This window comes from Chrysemys picta, chromosome 3 (assembly GCF_011386835.1).
Source record: "Chrysemys picta bellii isolate R12L10 chromosome 3, ASM1138683v2, whole genome shotgun sequence".
Lineage (NCBI taxonomy): Eukaryota > Metazoa > Chordata > Testudines > Emydidae > Chrysemys > Chrysemys picta.
Genome location: NC_088793.1, coordinates 165,150,423 through 165,171,287, shown reverse-complemented (window position 1 = coordinate 165,171,287; position 20,865 = coordinate 165,150,423). Strand labels below are relative to the sequence as shown.

Below are 20,865 nucleotides of genomic sequence, written 5' to 3'. Positions count from 1 at the left end.
AAAGATAACGGGTGGGGGGTTACAGGTTTTGTTTCACTATTGACGTGATGCCTAGATGAACTTTGACATGTTGCTGACTGTAGTTGTTTGATAAGTGTAAGATGTGAAAAGCCAGCAATAACACTAGATGGTATCAAATCTCTAAAATAATATGTGTTTGAAGGTGGTAGGAATAAATACTGCAGTACAAAAATAAAAACAGAAAAAAAAGTCACAACTCATTCATGGAGGTAAAGAAACATCAGAGGAAATGGCTCTTTCATTTTCTTCTATTTTTTTAACAAGAAAATTATAGACATAAAAAAAATCTTTTAAATGTTGTGGCAAAGCCAAGCGATGTGCTGCCAACATTTGAATACAGGAATCCTTCAAAAATGTTTAGTTGCCAATACATTTGATGCTACCTGGGTAAAAAATATTCTCTCCCTCCCTGCCACAAAACCACCAGTTCCATAGCCTTCATCCCCCAATACTTTTGCTGCTACTCCCCATGTTACAACCAAGGCCGGTTCTAACTTTTTTGCCACCCCAAGCAGCAAAAAAAAGCGCCACCCTGCCCTAACACTCCCCCCCCCGCCGAAACACCCCCCCACCAAGTGCCGTGCAGCCGAATCCCCCCCCGCTGAGTGCTGCGCCGCCGAACAGCCCCCGCCGTGCTGCTGAACCCCCCTGCGCGGAACACCGCGCTGCCGAACACCCCCCACCCCCCGCTGCACTGCCGAACATCCCTGAGCGCTGCGCTGCCAAACACCCCCCACCCCCCGCGGAGCACCGCACTGCTGAAGTCCCCCCCCCCCCCCCCCGTGCGGAGCGAGTGCCGCACTGCCGAAACCCCCTCCGAGCGCAGCACCACCGAACATCCCCGAGCGCCGCGCTGCCGAACACCCCCCACCTCCCCCGCGCGGAGCACCACCAAACACCCCCTGCCGAGCGCCATGCTGCCGAACCCCTCCCCGTGGAGCACCACGCTCAAAGGTAACTATTGATTCTGGGGCCCCCAACTTGGGACATCCTAAAAGGGCCTGATTTTCAGAGGGGGTGCTCAGTATTTTCTGAAAATCGGCCCCTTTGAGAACACAAAGTCACTTGTCACTTTTGAAAATCTTGGCCTTCATGCCTGGCATTGGCATGAACAACAGCTCCTGGAGAACCTCAGTGTGACAAAAACATTGGGAGATGGGGTCAGGAAGTGGTGAGCACAGGAAGTTGAGTATCAAAGCAGTGGCTTAACAGGTGTGCAATAAAAAACAAGGCAAGCGGCAAGCCTTACAAATAACAGTACTGTTACCCCTTTTGAACTGAGCAACTAGCCAAACATTCGGGGTCTGGTAGGTTGTTCCAGTTAGGAAGACAAATTGGTGAATCAGGTATTTCTTTGATGCAGTTTTGTCTATTTACAAAGAATGTATTAAGTCCTCTGTCTCTGAATGCAGAAAGAATTGAACTGCAGGAAATAGCTCCTTTTGCTTACAGGAGCACCTCTGTTCTTTTCAGCCAGCACCTCTGGTCCCTAAAGTCACTCCCCAGGTTTTTCCCCATGGCCATACGCTGCTTTCAGTGTCTCGTTCAGAAGGTCTATGTAGCTTTTTTGTTCTGCCCCTGAGTCTCTCTCTCTCTGTTTCTGTGTATTCTGTTTTGCTCTCCCACCTAAACAATAACTCAGTCCAAAACTCCTGGATAGGTTTACAAACTCTTTTGTCTTAGGTGGGGGGTTGTGATTAATTTATCCTGACAGCTATGTTAATTGAAGGGGGCATTCACACCCAATCTCAATGAGATTTTTAACCCTATAACCAGGGTTCACCCAACTCATTAACAGTACCAAAAGGTTTCAATAGTTACTGCAGCTTCCAGGTTAAAGTTACTATCCCAGTTCAGAATTTGAAGCGCTAGCATGGACTGTGAGAATAATAGAACTAGAAAAGATCCCGTATCGAATGCCATCTTGTTGCTTTGACCAGTCACCTTTTAAATATTTATGTTTTATTTTTATCTCTGTATTAGTGAGACATTATTTGTGCACAGGCTGTTAAAAACAGTTCTAAGGGAAACACACTTCCAGCTGGTTTCCTCCTGTTTTCCATCTGCTGCATGTATGTGTCTTTGGAGGCATTTAACTGTTTCTTGTCATGGTAATTGGTATTTTTGAGTAGCGGAGGTGGGAGGGGTGGGGGAGAGAAACCCCCAGGCATCTGTGTTTGTGCTCAGTTGATCTAAAAGAGATTATCCTGGTTATTTCCTAATAAACGTTACACTCTTTTAAACAAGATGGGGTGGGACAGGGAAGGGTAATAAATAAATATCAAGTGACTTTAAGTTTTTAAGAGTTAACTTCCTCAGTTGGTATCTTTGTATTCCTCTATTTATGCATCACTACTCTTTCCCCATTTAATCTTAAATATGTAAATCCTCAATTTATCTGGAATTACTTAGTGAAAGGCTGATGTGTGAGTGTGGCAGATTATAATATTCCATCACCACCCCTGATCCTCTTTACCTCTTATTCTTTTCATAGCAGATCAAAAAAAGCTGTATGCGTGCCACAAGAATATATTATTTTAAGAGACTTGGACTTAGAAATTGATTTCCTTGATGAGAAAAGGAAAAGTCTCCTTGTGACCTGAAGGGTCACTTCATAATCCTGTCACTCTACATCAAAAAGCTTTTTTTTTCTTTTAGTAGAAGATGAGAATATTTCTGAAAAGGAATTAATTTTTCAGATACAGTGAAAACGATGACTTAGAGAGACTTAGCAGATGAGAGGGCTGTCCTATTCAGAATACATCTCCTGTGATTAGAACAAGCTCCGAATATATTTTAGGGTCAGGCAGTTTTAGATGGAGATTGGGATTTGTACTTTGGGATGAAACTGATCTTATATTTTTATCAAAGTACTTAAGGTTTAAGCTGTAGTCTTCTCTTTTTGCAAAGGGATTTTGCAGGTTTTTGTAATGGGGATTGGTGCAAGCAGCCAATAATTTCTATGTATGGGTTTTAGTTAATAGGATATTTGAAATGAAATGACTTTCATTACCAATAATTAGGTTCAATTGGTAATACTTTATTTGAAAGTGTTTCTTAATAAAGGGGAACTGATACTGATGTAGCAGTTCATAAACTATTTCATGTATAGAATAATTGAATCTAACTTAAGGAAATGTCATAAAGTCAGATGCTTAAAACAACACAAAAATTCCAAACATTATTATAAATTTATAACATGCTCTATGCGTGTGGGTGTGCAAAATATGAAAATCCTAGCTATCGCATATGTACAATAATGGTGATAATTATACTATGGTAGTGGTCAAGAGGCCATGAAGAGGATCATAGCCCTGTTGTGCTGGGAGCTGTACAAAAATAGAGGTAGGTATGGTCCATTCCCCAATGATCATACAACAATAATATATATAATAATATATATTGTATTCTATGCCCACTAAAATATATTTTATAATATGCAGCTATATTAGCATGCACGTATATTGTATATTTTGAATGTAGTGTATATGTAGACAAATGCAAATCCTGGTTCTGCAATTAGATCCACTGCTAAGAGGATCTCTGCACCTATGTGTGTACAGGGGTCCATGCTAGTGGATCCAGTTTCAGGATCAGAACCCTAGTAATATTGTTTGGCCTGGAGAAAACGCAGCAAATTATTGCGCAATTATAAAAACAGTTCCTGAGATTGTGGTAAATGGGCCAAATGCGTAGGGCATTATTACCTATATAGAAGGAAGTATTGTTACCTAAGGACTGTTGCCCTCAGAGGGTCTATTGGTTTTATTAGGCTTTGGTGTTTTTTATTTAATTAAGATATTTTGTTTGTCTTTTGATCCCTGCTGTTTTGGTAGTGGCTGTGTTGGGAAATCTACAGAAAGATGTCCTGCACGATGAGGTTGGAGAACCAGTGTAGGGCTGTGGGGTGAGCCCCAACTGGAACTTCCATTCTTAATCTAGCCCCTAGATGTGGATGATAGTTTCAAATTATAACCACTGGACCCAAATCTTCTAGTATGGGTCAGACTCAGAATCAGATGGGGGCCTGTTTTTAGGTTCCAGTTCAAATGTGAAATGCTGCTTGACATCTGGTGTGAATAGATGATTTTGTAAGGTTTCCTGAATTCAAGATGGTGGAAATGTTGAGAGATTTTTTTGATACCATGGAAACATGGTGAATCCTAGAACTTGAATGTAAACCTTTGGTCTAAACCTAATGTAGATAAACACCACCTCCTTGTCCATCTTTAATTAATAAGAAGAGTATATGCAGGACAGTAATTTTCTGTACTTTACAAATAGAATAAATGCTCTATGCATTAGTAGGATCTGAAAGATGGGGGAAGGGTGTTGAACTCATCCAAAGCAAAACTGGAAATAAAAATTTCACATCAACCATGTGAACTCCAACAGCTGAATTCCATGCAGCTCTAGATACAGACATTTAGAGAAAAGTTGAGAGGTCAATTTCCTAAAGTTCAGCCATTTCATATGGGATCTTTCAAAAGCCAGTGCAGCATCTGCTCAGGAATCCTTAAAAAACAAAAACAAAAAAACAAAACAAAAAAAAGAAGCAAAAATAACCTTCCTCTCTAATTCTAAGGGGTACAAAATTTTTGCTCTTCCACTTCGGGTTAAATTCAAGAAGTTCCAGGTTGCCTAACTCTATTTAATCTTTGGCAAATTATTTCTAATGTCATATAGGCAGTTTTAGATGTGGTTTGCTCTATGCTGAATTGGACACTCCCCCACCCCCCATCCACAAAACAAACAACGATAGTTCAAAATTCTTTTCAATTCAGGTTCTGAAACCGCACCCATCACCATGGTATTTGAGTGCCTTCCCATTGTGTATTAATTGACATGATTCCCATCTGTTATGTATGATTCTTTCTTTCAATACTAGCCATGAACTTACCCCACCTTGCCCTTCTTCTGACTCTTTTCAATCCTGCTCACTCTCTACAGTTAGGGTGTCACTGTTTCATCTGTGCTGCCTACTCTACCATACTTGGAACTTTCCCATCCCACCCTATACCTCAGCGTTGAGACTGAGTCACTTCCAGTCCGAACATTTCCCTACAAAGCTCTGTTTTGTTTTTCTTTAGCTTAAGATTGGCTCTCCCCCTAATTTTTGTGGTGCTGTAAAGGAACTTTCCTAAAAAATGAACCACATTATATTATAAATATGATCTAAAAATTCCCAGAAGTTGCTTGTTTTATGGAATGGTTATTATAAAGGGATATTAACTCTGTCACAGCCCTCTATTTATCAGCTAATATAGCATTCCACCGTAGCAGTGCTCTAAAGATTGTTGAAATACAAACTTACTGTATTTGATCCCAGTGGAAGCCGGATGTGGTTGTTCTCTGAACTAGCTTTCAGAGAGGAGTCTTCAGAACTCTTGTAACTCTATTTGATCAAAGACGTTAAACCCCAAAGTGTAGTATATAAATATTGAAACATATTGTGAAAAAATGTCTATCAGAACTCAGAAGTCAAATGGGTGTTGGTACAGGATTTGCCTATTGTTTCTGCAAAGGGGAAAACTCAACGCGGAGAATGATTTCAACATACCAGTTCCTTTAAAATGAAAAATACAGAGCCAGTTCCATTCTTTCCAAATGAAATCTAAGCTTGCGCCAAAAAATGAGCTGTCCAGGTTGACAACATTCAGGAAACTGTGCTCTTCTGGAGAGATGACTGTAGTGGCAAAGATAAACCGGCAGGAAGATTTCTTTGGAATGATATGAATTTAATGAATCATATCTATATAAAAAATCCCCAGCTGGTCTTAAATTTCTGGGAGATTTGAGTGATAAAAGATATTTCCCCTGTCCTCTTAGATGTATATTAGAGATGAGAGGGCTTGGATAAACCCTCCTGGGAATCAAGCTTTCCTTTTCTTTAATTTGTGTTAAAGAATGAAAAGAGCCATCTATGCTCTTGAGCCTTAGAAGGGTATAATTAGTTATTTGCTATTATTGGACTTAAAAAATGGTCTACTCCCACTCTTTTATATTTTAAAAAAATAATGTGATTGTCAAAGCAACATATCCAACCCCTCCCCCGCTGTTCTCATTTATCCTCCTCCTCCCATCATCCTTGCAAGCAGCATCCTGTTTCCCTATTAACACATTGATTTATTTAAATTAAAAATAATGATCTTCTTTCTCCCCTCTCCTCCTCCAGCTGCAGAGCTTCTCCCTTATTAACGAATTGATTGTGGTATTGGTGTCAGTATGGCTCATTTGGTAGACCTTTTGCCTAAGGTCCAGAAGGTTGGTGGAAGCGGGGGCCGGTGGGGGGAGGAGTTCAGCTTTCACACACGGATTTTGGACCATGCCTGAAGCTGACATTAGAGATGCTGATGAGACATTAAACTGAGGCTCCATTCTATGGTGACCGTCCAGCTGGATGTTAAAACCCCCATGGTAGCTCTTTGAAAAGCGTAGGAGAGATAACGCCAATGTAGTGGCTGACAGCATCGGCTCTAATATGTGATCCTGCAGCTCTCACTCAGGCAAGTGGTCCCTATGTAGTCAATCCAAGGTATTGAGATCAGTGAGACTACATGTGTGAATGAGGGTTTCAGGATCTGCCCCCAAATCAGTATGGAAGCTCTCGCTAAGTGCATAATGGCTGCTGTGCACCTACTCCATTCACTGCATGGCCAGTCACACCGTGTATTTTGAGCTTTAGGATGCCATGAGTAAACCCTAATTCTCTTCTATTTATTAAAAACAAAACTGCCAAGGGCTTTTCACCCTCTCCCTTCAAGCTATAGCCCAGTCTCGTTCAGTGAAATCTCTCCCAGTCCTTCTTCCAGCTTTTCTGCCTCTGATAGCTCCAGCACAGGATCCAATGTGAGTACTACTCATTAATAACTAGTTGCCGTGGGAGTAGCATGGCCTACAGGGCTGGCAGCAGTGGGTGGTGAGCTAAAGCAGAATCATCTTGTTCACCCATAATTTATATCTCTGGCAGGTGATGTTAAAAGTGGGACATTTACCAAGCCTGGAACTTAGATTTACTAAGATACTTATGGCATTCCCAAGTATCTCTGTTGGAAATAATGCAAATACTACGGTGAAGATAAATACCACAGTGTGGTAATGGAGTCACATTTTAATTGTGTCCACTGTACATATAGTATACACACTACTCTGTTTCTTCTAGTCTCCATTAATTATTTTTCAGTCAAGGGATCATGTCACTTATGCTCATGTACAGCACGTGGTGAAGTTAGGTTTGATATTTGTGATGGTACTGATGTATAGCAGTTTAACCATGAAGTGGTCTCGGTATTATAGACAACTTTATTAAGAATAATGTGTGTGAATTTTCTAAACTATCTGTGCTGGAGAGACCCATAGGCTCTGAGATCTGCCTAAGCATATGGGTCAGTTAGTCTCATGGAATCTCCATCTAGCTACAAAATGCATTTTGATGACCTAGAGGCAATGCCCTTTGTCCACTCCACTCTGTGGGTTTCTGCTCTTGCAATTAGTATCTTTATTATTATTTAATATTTGTATTATGGTAGTTCTTACAGACTCTGATCAAGATCAGGGATCCATTATATTAGGTGCCATACACACACAGTAAGATCCAGTCTCTATCTGAAAGACCTTACAACCTTAATAGCTATGACAGACATAGGATGTGATAAAGGAAGTTTTTTTGTTCCCATTTTACAGATGGGGAATTAAGGCACAGAGAGCTAGAAATTCACTCAAGGTCACACAACAAATCTGTGGCCATTCTTGTTAAATCTCCCTATTTCCTTGTGAGACACCCACCATTCCTGGCTCCTGAGCAACTGGCTTCTTCTCCTGTTTTTCTGTCAGCTTCTTAAGCGCCCGAAATGGGTGCAGCGGCTCTGCACTGTGACAGGGATGATCTCCTTTTCCCCCTTCCCCCTGCAAAGCTGCTCATCAGCCGGGGCTGGTCCATGGCGCAGAGCTGCCAGCAGCGGGAGTAGCTAGCTATGCCTAGAGGAGGAGAGGGGGAGGCAGGAGACCTGCCAGAGCAGCCTAGGAAGGGAGCAGGATTGCAGCTCTTGCTTCCTAGCACATAACCCATTAGCAGGAGGCAGACGGAGAGAGCCCCGACCCATCCGGAGCTTAAGGGGAATGTTGCTGTTGCCCCAGAAGACAGACAAACTCGAGGGGAAGTCAGATGAGAGGATTGTGGGGAAATTCAGAGGGGGGAGCTTGAGAGCGAGAGAAGGGGAAAGTAAAACAGGAGGTGGAAAATGAGAGTCAGAGAAAGGGAAGACAATGGAAATAGTAGGGGAATTAATGGATTCGGTGTTGAGGTTTATGTAAATGAGGTAATGCATAGGCATTATATATAATATATATGGGTATTATCTCCTGTGCATTACATCTCCAGATACCTAGGACCATAGGGTTACCCAGGTATGTATGTGGTAGAACTGAGAAATAAATCCGGATCTCTTGAGTCTTGTCCAGTGCCTTAACTACACCACCAACAACCACCATCTTTCTTCCCATCTGGAGAGACGTCCACTGTGACAAGCAAGGAGCGGGAACTGCTAGTAGACATTTTGCTCCCCACTCCAGGTAAGTCAATGTTAGGGAGATCCTTGAGAGAGGGCCCTTCTATACAGCCATGATAATTCCAGCCCTCAGCATTTTATGATGGGTTATCACTTTTTTTTGTATGACCTTATGCTGGACAAAGTATTTACAGTGAAGTCTGACAAATTTAGCCCCTTTTTCTGCTTATGGATCATCTGCAAACTGCCTTTGAGTTTTACAAACTGGTTCATTCATCAGAATTATTAGAAAAGCGGGTTATTGAAATATATTTTCATCATATGGTTAGCTTGCAAACTATTAGCTATGATTATTTCTTAAGTCTGTTCACTTTATGTAGTTTGCTATTCTTTGTGTGACTGAGCACCTAAGTCACATGACTTCTTCTGCTTTTTGATTGGATGGCTTCCATCCCCTCAGAAACCTTTCAGTAGGACCACGTGAACACTTTTGGTACAAATACACATTCATGCTTCCCTTTCAGGGGACATTCTTTCAACAGACATTTACTAACACTCATAGCAAATAAAAGGGGTCACAAGTACAGTTGAAGCAAATCCATAGTTTTCATTCAAATTTTAATGTCTGAATAAAAAAACACTTTTGCAGAACCCACCTGGGTTTACTCTGTTCTAGAGTCATTATGTCCCCACTTATTACTTTCCCCCATTTTCCATTCTATGGCATTTTATATACTTCTTGGAATACACTGAAATAAGCCGAGCTGTAAACTTTTTAAAAACTAGAGTTATTGATCTTCTACAGCATTTGCCATCTGCTTAGTTTTAGTGTCTAAAAATATTCAGTCATTGCTCTTGCTCACATGATTGTTGAGAAAGTGCTAGAGCTGTTAAGTCATAAAAACACACTGTGTGTGGGGAGAAGGGAAGCGGGGGGGGGGGGGGGGGGGGTTCTACCAGGAGAATATGCTGTCTGAAGGGAAAAATAGAGGAAAAGACATCTCTATTTTATGTTTTCAAAAGGCAAAAAGCAACATATGTTTCAGAGTACTAAAAATCTGGGAAAAATTAAACTATATTCAGAATGTTACTGTTTTCTTTCTAAGATAACATGAGCCAAATTTGCACCTATATGGTATTATGATAGACTATGTGATTCACATGTCTTCGAAGAGGGGAAGAGTCCACTAATCCAGCCCCTTGAAAATGGAATCCAATTTTGTATATGAACAAGTCATAAATTAAACATGCTAGAGATGGGAAAGCCTTGTTAGATCACCTAGCCCGTCTCCTTGATAGTGCAACAAGGCTACTAACTGGAAAGTAAGTTTGGGGATATTGCTCCATTCAGCCAAAGACTCCAGGGTCTCCGAAAGAAGAAAGTTTAAGTTTAATGTAGTTGACTAATAAATATGCAGAATACAGGATTCTTTCTGTATGATATGGTTGAGATTTTCAAAGCCATCTAGGGAATTTAGTCATACAACATCCATTCATTTCAAATGGGGGGAGTTGTTGCTAAATTCCCTGCTCAAGTTGAGATTTTCAAAGCTATCTTAAGGTTTTATATGGTGCCCCTCACTGTACTATCTAAATATTTCTCAGAATAAATGTCCATATGGAGGTCCCTAGTGAAATTAACCAGATCATTCTGTATTTGTCTGTGAATTGCTGATTTGAGTGTGAGTGTGGACTATTTGTCATGGACTTTGTGTGAGTCTCAGAGGTGAGGCATTATGGTATTGTTATAACTGATGTAAAATCGAGATGAGACAGCACTCGCCACTGCATGATTGCTTTCTAATTTATTCAAGTAACCCTTGTTGGGGCTGGTAAACAAAGCTGAAATATGTCACTCATTATAGTTTAAAAGGAAACAAATAAAAATAGAGTCAGGCGACAAAGTTAAGCTCTGAATCAAAACTTCTTTAAAGATGGTCCTGCAATAGAAGAAATATGGTTATGCCCTTTCTTTGCTACTTGATGACATATAAAAATGGCCTGACAGGTTGTGTGTGTTTTTAGGGGGTTGATTTCTGCTTTTATTTAATTCTTTTTTTAAACTTAGAAATATCAGGAATTTCAAGTCTTCATAGAAATTGCCATAGCAAATCAGAACAGAGGTCCATGTAGTCCCATATTTTTTTATATTGACTAGTGTCAGAGGAGAAGGTAAGAAACCCCATAGTGGCCATTTATGAAATAACCTGCCCTTAGGGGAAGTTAATCTCCCTCACCGTTGTCAGTCAGTGGTTGTCGCATTTGCTGAAGCAGGAGAGATTGTGTATTTTTTGTTCCTGTCTAATGTAACAGTTAAGTTCTCATCCACACACATGCCTTGTCAGTTTTCAAATACTACTGAGCTGTTGGCATGTCTGACATTTGGCGACAATGAACTCCACAAGTTAATTTCTTCAACGTGTTCATGAGGCACTGAATTTAAGCAGATGTTAACAAAAAGAAGTTAAAAAAATTGAAACAATTTGATTGAAAATTCCTTATACACATATCTTTTAGTCTTTTGTCAGTTGGGATGTTATCTCATTAACATAGAGTCTTCCAGGGTGGAGACAACCTGAATTTCTAATATAAAAAGCAAGCAAAACAAAAAACCAACCCAACCTTTTTTTCCTGTGGCAAAAATTTTGCAGGCTTATTTATACATCATAAAGAAGCTAAATAAAAAGGCACAAACCCAGTGCTCTCTCCTTTTACGATAAGGGCGTACACTTCTATGGGCTTGCTTGGCACCATTATACATAGGTTTATGGCAGAGTTCTGATTTGGTCCTGTTTGGAGCTGGAGTTCTGAATTTTGGCACGCATGAAGGAAATAAAATGATGTAGGCCAAGGCTATGCTTAATTAGAAACATCCTGAAGTTAAAATATTTGTACTTGTGAGTGCTAGACCTGCAAAGAATACTCAGAAGTAACCAGGTTAACTAACCACCCAAGTTTTCTGGCTGGGCACATGGAAAAAAAATGACTCTTAGAAGTTCAGTAGCTGAACTAATTACCTGAAAAGGATTGCCTGGGGTTGGACCTTTTATTATCTCATCAGCATTCAGTACTACTTCTATAGGATGAAGGAGAAGAAAAAAACCCCAGAAACATGAGAAGGAGATCAGATAAAAGGAGAGCAGTTAGAAGGGAAGGAAAAATGCTTCTTAACTCTACTCCACACTTTCTCTCTGTAATAGATTCCCCCTCCCAACGAACCCTATGTAGAGCAACTAGCATGTAATGAGTTCTGCAGAAATGGATCATCATCAGCATGCATGCAGGTGTCTAGTTTTGTATTGACTTGCTAGCTGGACTACAGGTTCCTTGGGAAGTAGGGGAAGGGAGAAGAGGGATTCTCAAAATCCTTTTCTGAAGAGGCTGAGCAATTTAGTGATGCTTCTCAAAACTTCCCTCTGTATGTGGAGTGGGTAGATAGTTTGGGCTAATGGGGAGTTTCCAGTATATATTAAGGTTGTGAGGCATTCAACATTGGATACACTAAAACAAAGCTCTGCCATTAGCACTGAAGATGTCTCATGGGACTATACACCCTGAACAGTTGGAAACTTGGACTTCTTACTGCCTGGGGTAGTGACTGCTGAAATCTCAGCTTCACTAATGTGCAATATTAGAGGTCTTCCCTGGCACCACTGGATCTTTTAATCATGGAGATAATCTGCACTAATATACCCAAGATGCAATGTGTCTGAACAGAGCTACCCAACTCTGGGACTGGTGAAAAAAGACCTAAAGCCATCACTGTGCTCCATTTCACTCAGAAATGGTGGACTAATACGCCTTGCAGCTGTTGTGGGTGTGACTGGCTGTCTGTGACTATTTCCTTAGTCTCTCTTTGCAATGCGGGATGTTCCGTGAACTTGTGCACTTTCTGTTTTGGGAGATGTTCTTGGCCCACATGTTAAACCGAGGAGGTGCTGGAGGAAAAGATGCTAGTAAGCCTCGCTTGCACCCGCAGTGCATTTTTAACAAGCGAGAACACCCTTCCAGTCATCCATGTTTGTATTATATGGAAATGTTTTGGCTTCACTCCTGACCCTGGAAGAATGGTGTAATAGGAATGTGGGAAATGAGGCTCTCTAAAGTAATCTAAAAAACAGAGCCACCTAATCAAATGCAAATTTCTAAAGAGGAGACCCAGGGAATTCTCTCCTCAGCACAGGCTGCTAAGACTAGTTCATTTTATTTGACTTCAGACCACATCCAATTTTTGAGCCTGATTTGTCTCTCAGAAAGTCTGGGATATAACGTCCCAAAACACCCATCTGATGGGACGCTCTTTAAAAGAGATGCTAAAGCAACTTTCTGTCCAAATGTAAGAAATGCCATTTGTGGGGTTGTCATTTCAAATCTTGCAGAAGGAACTCACTTCTTGTCTGTACTGGCGTAAAAGTGGCCATAATACTTGATGATAGAGCCAAAAACGTATTCAACTAAATTAAATACATAACTGCCATGTCACTGTAATGTGTATGTGTAACAATGTCCTCTACTATATAGAACCAGAACTGTCCAAATATGTGTCAGGCTCTGAGTTGGCAGCAGCTAATGGAGATTCTCCTTTAGATTAGATTGTGCTTTTGAATAAGGAGGATTGGAGTCTATCTTTACTATTGCTGTGAAGTTTCCCATGGCACGTGCAGCATACTGACAACTGGGAAGTCCTAGATGGCCACAGATTTGTTACAAATAAGGTCTCGTAGCTGTTAGTGTGTGTCTCACGCATAGAGATCATAGATGAACCACAGAATCATCTTTTCTACCTAATTTTCCCAAATAAAAAAATCACAACAAATCAAATTAGGAAACCCCTACCTGTATAAGCAAAAAATCCCTAAACCTGAGGGCTTATTTTAACGTGGAGTTATTCCACAATAGCTATTCCTGATTAACTCCACATGTGGACATTCTTGCTCTGGTTTAGTTTAATCCACATTCCAAATCCAAAGTAGTTTAATCCAAAATTGATTAAACTAAAACAGGACAAGACACTGGTATGCTGGAATAGGAGTGTCCACACTTGGAGTTATATTCAGGAATAGTATTTAAATTCACACTCTACCTAAATTCAAATTAACTTTCAAGTATAGACAAGCCCTAAAACTTCAAACACATTCTTGTGAGGGACCAAGAATCTATGCTGAAGGATCTGCTTGTTCACTTTGCATATAACTTCTGTAAAGCATTCAGATACAACAGTGGTGAATGTGGGGTAAATGCCTATATAGCAGAGACCAGAGGCAGCACTGTAGAATTATTTCTGCCCTGGACACACACTGTTGAGAGAGAAATATAGTTGCATACTGACCCTCCAGTTGGAGGAAAATCCTCATTGCAAAAAGGAAATACCACATAGAGGTCGGGATCTGTACAGTACAAAAGTGTATTTGATGAGACCAGGCAGTCCCGGGGCCCCTCTAAACTAATACTTCAGGACTCGGTCACGTTTACCTCAACAAGAGATGGGCATTAACAAAAACCAGGTAGCTACATTTCCTCAAGCTTTGGAGAAGTTCAGTTCTGGATCTCAACTGGGCAGCTCAGGCCTGTAACACTAACCCCTGGAGACCATGGTTACTGAGTCGTGTCATGTGACAGGGATATTAAACTTTATTGGTCACTGTTATCTTTTTACAAGTTTCCATCCCCATGCTCTCTTCATGCACAAAAGTGAAGAAATTAAGTGCTTGGATTTTTTTAAAACAATGATTTCTGTTCCCTCTGTGTGTGTCTCTGTTCCCTATGCACCTATCCCTTGACCCTCTTTTTCTGTCTTTCACACTTCCTCAGGAAATCAGTTAGTTGGATAGCGAGTCCCTCCCAGTGTTCCTCATCCCCCATAAATATACATACATACACATCAATAAAAGCTGTAAGAGGAATATTGCGGCAATGCTTTTACCCCCGTGTGCAGTAATTAATGTGCATGACTCCCAGTTGTGCTTACTATAGTCCCAGGCAGCAAGAGGATAATTCAGCCCCTTGAAAATAAAAGTGCTAGTTAAGAAACTTTTAAAAGTTTTGGCAAGTGCTTTCAGGTTTTGTTGTAGGTGTTTTTCTGACCGCCTGCATGGATGCTCTAATAATTCGCACTGTGGGAAACTACTTAAGATCCAGATGCAGGGAGGTGCCCCGTATATTGTCTGCAGCAGGAGTGATGGGCTCAGCACTTCTCAAGACAAAGTTTCTGTTGTAGTTTGGATGTCAGTAAGCAAATAGCAGAGGACAGCAAGATTACTTTTTGAGATCAAGAAAAAGCTTTACTTAAGTTACAAGGGCTTCTTTCCCTTCTCTCCCCACTACACACATCCCTAGTTAAATATTCGATGGCTTGCACAAGGCTAGAAGCCTTTGAACTACCCAACCTGTTGATGGTGGTAATGTGGTATTAAATACGTCAGACTTCTGAAAAGCCTCAGATTAGGAAATAGCAGATGTTTTCGAAACCACATCAAGCTCATCTTCCATACAACATTGCTTAATATCCATTCTGTAGTCAATTTGATTGCCATAATTCTAGACTGGCAATGACTCTTATTGATGCTATGTGTCTGCCTGCATTTGAAAGTTAGGGGAAGACAGGCACAAGAGTTTGGTTTGCAGTATATATCCTAGTATGCTCCAAGTGTCTTATGCAGTCTCCCCAGCAACCACTAGGTGTCAGTGAGTCATCTCATTTTCATTATCCACCAATAGGTAGGGAAATGCAAAATATAGCAACAAAATAAGTGTATTCTCATTTTACGCTTCAAGTGTGATTTAGAAAAGTTGGTTACTACTGAAAAACGTTTAAATTGGATTTACACTTAAGGTGGCAACTCTTCAGTGACTGGAAGTTTTTGTGCTTAAAAGAAAACCAACCAAAAAAAAAATCCATGCACATAGGACTTGGAAATGGTGATTGTCGTATTTAAAATATTATTTTGAAATGTAATTTAAATCCAGTGTGGTCAGATCCATAGGCTGATACTCTAATCCCAGGTGAAGCTTCTTGTTGATTTAAGAAGCTTTTCTGTTGGACTGTGTTCTGAACACAGAAGAAAAAGTAGAAAACAGGTAGATTTTTCTTTCAAGAACTGAAAGCAGATCTTGTGTGAAGGTTTAAGATTTGGAGACTATGGATTGATCTGCTAATGTCAGAGAAAAAATGCTGCTTGCAAATATCAAAATCTCCTAGCATATTTTACCAGTGAGGTTGAGATATTAGTGAGCCTCCTTTGCTCACAGACACTTCCTGTGTTTGTTAACATTTTTGATTTGCAAGAAGGCAACCCCCAAATTGTTTTTAAGCTTGTTCATGAGATTGGACACCAAATTGCTCTGCCCCTTTAAAGAATCAAGTTGAGAAAAAGCTTAGACAAATAAAAGAGCTGCCTCATCCTTACCCCTTAATTTGCTGAGCCTCAGTTACCTGTAATTCTACCTGATAATTACATGCAAAGACTTGGGTACCCAACACCCAACTCGATCTTGCTGTCATTTGGTAAATGTCAGTGTGTGTCAGGATTTCACATAGAGTGGTCACAATGGGTTTTAACCACAAGCCCAGGTAAACGAAGGGTGAAGGAATGTACTTGCTAGGTCCTCCCATTAAAAAAATCTTGAGGGAGCATAAACTAAAGCCCAAAGGCTTTCTAGGGAACGTTTAGAAAGAAAAAAACACTTCCATATTTTTTAATGGGTATGAAGGTTAAGATGCAAATCTGACTCTGCAGATGTTTTTGTGTTGTGCTTCTGCCTTGAATGGAGAGCCAGAAATATTAGAGGAAAAAAGCAAGGATTATTTATATCTCTGCTCCATGCAAATATTATTTGATAATATATTGACTCAATAATATCTTACATTTATGTCATGCTTTTCTTCCCTAAGAATCCCAGGCATTTTGCCACCAACTTTACCTGAGTAAGAAGCAATTCACCAACTATAGAAGTGCAGCCACTTCTGGAGTGAAAAAGTGGCAGCTGTTTAACTGCACACAGCAAAGGGTATTTAATAGCTTAGGACTGGACATTCAGTATCTAGTGGAAACTTCAGGGGGAATTTAGGTAAACCTTAAGTAATTTGCAGCTTAGCAAGAACATGACAGATAAGACTCCACCTGGATAAAGTGTCAAGCAGTCAAGCGCTCTTCCATTTGTACCTCCTCCAAAAGACAGCAATTGCAACATCACGGTGCCCATTAACACACAGTAGGTCAGTGTCACCTACTGAATTGCTAACAACACTTCCTGTAGCACCTATGTTTTCCTTTGAGACCTATTATCCAAACACTGACTGGGCCCAGCCTTGCTTTAACTGGTGAAAGCTGTAGAGATCAGAGCCCCAGGTGGTACTGCTGCAGGCCATGTTTAATATTGAATGCTGGCATTATGTCGTGATATTTGTATCTTAATATTCTAATGACACTGAAAATTTGTGACTATTTTTACACAGACTGTTTAAGAGGCAAGGAATGCCTGCCTTGAGGTCTGCAGTGCTCTTTGTTGGAGATGATGTTAGACTTGGATTATTAAATGCACATGAAGTCACAGGGTCAATGTTCTCACTGTTTATCTCTGCTTGATGGTTTTCTGAGGTCTCGAGAGTTGATGGTTGAATTAGACCTGTTCTGTCTTGCACTATGCACAGGAGTTGCTTATTAAACATGCAGCATAGACTGAATATTAGTGTGGCTGCAAGCCCAAGTTCTTCACTCACATACGTCTACATACCTCCTGCTGGGTTCAATTGCAGTTGCATTTGTGTATCTGAGGGCAGAATGGAAAGTCATGGTGCTGTTTACCTCAGAAACTGCTAACTTCTAGTGCAAATGTCAGAGACTCTCCGCTCTAAACTCGAGGGCAGACAAAGATGTAGCTATGAACCTCCACACACTCTCACACACCAGCCTGTCCTAGGTGATCTTACATTATCAGGGGCCATTGAGAAGGCTGCTCAACTTGTTGTCTATGGTGGCAATACAGAGATCAGAATTAAGGAGTTAAGTAGTGCACATATGTGTTGTGTGTGTGGGGTCGGGTTTAAGCGGAGCCAGAACAAATGGGCAAAAGATATCATGGAGGGGAAAGGACTTCCTGAAAATCAAGAACATCGGTGAAGGAGGGTTCCATATGCTCCGCTAGTGACATCTATTTAGCGGGATGCACTTGCGAAATCAGGGATTTGATATCCAGAAAATGAGAAGAGTCAAGCTCAGGGATTGATAAAGGGCATTATGGGAGTGGCAGAGCACTGTGATACAACATCCGTCAGGAGAGGCATGTGAGTGTCAGCGTGGCCAAACCAAGAACACGCTGTGTGCGGAGGGGGAGTGTCCTGCCCCACGGACAAAATTTCAGCACCTGAGAGAAAGGGCGATGGAATGCTCCTCTAACTTGTGGGTTGAGTTGGCAATTTCCAGGCCCTGTTGCTACTTGTTTTGTTTGGATTCTAGCAGGGTGGAACTTTGTGGGAACAATGGTATTGTGTTGGGAGACACTGGCAGCTTTAGATGCTGTGCTGGATTGGGAAGGTCATCGAGCTGTGCCATGGGGAATGCCTCGTAGGTATGAGCCGAGTTTCAGAAGGATCCATGTGGATTGGTGGCCGGTTATAGCTCTGTGTCGGAGAGAAGATCAGGATTGTTGCAGGCTCTACTCTACTGTTGTGTTAGGAGGATGTGTCTTTCTCACCCAATAACAATATAGAGAACTTTTGTGAAGTACCCTTTTTACTGGAGAAGAGTCTGGGTTGAAATTCCTATCTGGATCCAGACTTTAAGCACCCAAAGTTCAGGAGTATTTGGATCCAAAGTTTTGGTTCAGCTGATTATAAAGATGAGGCCATCTGCAAAATTTATTAATATTTTGCGACATCTAGAGCAGTGGTGGGCAACCTGTGGCCTGCGGACCGCACGCAGCCTATCAGGGCAAGCTGCTGGCAGGCCGCCAGATCGTTTGTTTACATTTGCATGGCCGTCCGCAGCTCCCATTGGCTGGGAACAGCAAATCATGGCCACTGGGATCTGTGGGCAGCCGTGCAAATGTAAACAAATGGTCTAACAGCCCGCCAGTGGCTTGCCCTGATGGGCCGCAAGTTGCTCACCACTGATCTAGAGAGCCCCACTGAGATCCCATTGCACTAGGCCCCGTACAAACTCAGAATAAGAGACAATCTCTGCTCCCCAAGAGTTTACAATCTAAAGAGACAAGACAGACAAAGGAAGTATCATTGTACCCATTTTACAGATGGAGACCTGAAGCACAGAGAGTAATAACACAGAGAGAGAGAGCCAGGGATCAAACCCAGATCTTCGGTGTCCCAGCACAGAACCCAAAGCACAAGATTATCTTCTTTTGATTTGGATCAAGATTTGGGTTCAGATTCTGGTATTTTCGTCTGGGCTTAAATACTACTGTTTCTGTTTCCTATTTCTTTGTCTCTTCCCTCCAGAGATGCTACTTTGCAATAACCAAAAGGAAGTCAAAGAAATGTGTTCAGCTGGCTAAATTTTTTGTTTGTCGTTATCAGCCTGGGAACTCAGTTTTGAACATGACTATCTCATTCACATTTCACATTGGCTTATTTATTTATTCATTTTTCTAGATCTAATTTTTTCCAGTTAAGAACTGTGTAAATAGCCCTAATGAGCCTTGAGGGCTCTCATTTGCTTGGAGAGATTAAAACAATCAGGGAAGTCTCCAAACACGTGGGCTGTTAGGTACAAAGTGTTTCTCACCTAGAGCTGGTCGAATTATTCATTGTGAATAATTTATCTGATGAACTGGATCCTTTTCTACTGTTCAGAGATTAGCCACAAACAGCTCCTGATTTTTTAACCAATTGATTTGATGAGTTTAGCCTATGATTTGTTCACAACTGGCTACTGGTGAGTATTTGCTATTATTATGCTTGCGGGGTGATTGGTTACGTAGGTCACATGGCATAGTTTCTTTCCCCTGACTGAACAACCCCTTTTCTGTTTGCACATAACCCATATATGTTCTTACTTGTACGACAGATCTGTTTTGTGACTAATATGAATGGCTGCAAGAGCCTTTGAGGTATGAATACTCCCAAAGCCATTTGCATATAGTAGTATTCACAGTGCTTTGGCTCTCAGTATGTCTTACACATAAAGACTTGCTTCCGTGTGTATTCACAAATAAGTCAGGAAGAGGGATTATGACTATCAGCAGAGCAAACAGCAGATTTGAATCACTAAAGTATTTGCTGAATCTTTTTGGCTGTATTTGTCTAGCTGTAACCTACCTAGAAACACTGAGAATTCTTCCTCTTCCTTCTCTTTTTTTAGCAGAAATCTAATTTTTTTCTTCTTGGTAGTTTGTTGACCACTGGGCTGACTTTTTCAAGTATCATAATCATTGGCATAATCTGTACACTCATACTGTGGATAAGATGCTCTCTGGGTGTATGAGGTAGGATTATTTAATATAAACCAATATAGGAGAAACATCAGTGAGCTTCATGTTCTGAATGAGATTTTTCTCTCACACACTCACAGTGACAGTATCTGTTTAATTTCCCCTTTGCTGCTCCTTGGGAGTTGCACAGCTGAGCAAAGAATGCTTTCTGGTCTAGAGAAGCCCACAAATCTGGACCTCACTCCCAGAAGAGATCAGAATGACCATGAACTTTGGTGCCTCCAGAGTGAAATGCAACAGTCACTTCTTTGACCTAGACTTTCTACACTAACATCACTTAACCGTTTTTTTAACTACCCCCGGCCCTCTGCCACCACTGAAAACCCAGAACAAACAAAGAAAATCTACAAAATAAAGTCCAATCCCTGCTGACTGGAGGAAAGATTGGGACTATAACTTTTGGAGGAACTCAGAGCATGGGTGCTGAAGCAATTATTTCTGTATGGCAGTGGCTGACTATACTTGGTATAACCCTGAAGTCTAACAAATACTGACCTTGCCTGTAAAAGCAATACATTGTTTTTAAACATTAGTTTCCTATTCCTGACAGATAAGATGAAAAGTTAACAATGCGTTAAGGCTGTAAAATGTTGGCCAGAGTTTAGATTTCACCTCTGTTTAACTTTTTGTCAACAGATTGGCATTTTCCTCCTCATTCAGAGCAGTCGGGTTTTGCTTTCAGCACTGAATAATAGCTCTGAGATGCTCTCTCACACAGAGATTTGAGTAAAATATTAAAGCATTGATAACACTCTTATTATCAGAAAGACATGGCCTATGGGCTCAAAGGGAATCTAAAACAGCTCTTCTCAGTGCAATAAAAGAATAGTTCTACATTATCTGGCATGAAGTTCCCAGATATATCACTTAACCAGCTCATTGCATGCCGGCC

The 20,865-nt window shown here is 40.9% G+C and overlaps 2 long non-coding RNA genes across 2 annotated transcripts in view; one reads left to right on the top strand and one right to left on the bottom strand.

Moving 5' to 3' along the window:
* Window positions 1–5,432, bottom strand: part of LOC135982490 (uncharacterized) — a 69,307-nt gene extending 63,875 nt beyond the window's left edge. Inside the window, exon 1 of the long non-coding RNA XR_010599884.1 lies at window positions 5,336–5,432. This is a non-coding gene — a long non-coding RNA (uncharacterized LOC135982490). The remainder of the gene's footprint in view (window positions 1–5,335) is intronic.
* LOC112058727 (uncharacterized) overlaps window positions 1–20,865 on the top strand; it is a 72,964-nt gene that overhangs the window by 45,186 nt on the left and 6,913 nt on the right. The window lies entirely within an intron of this gene.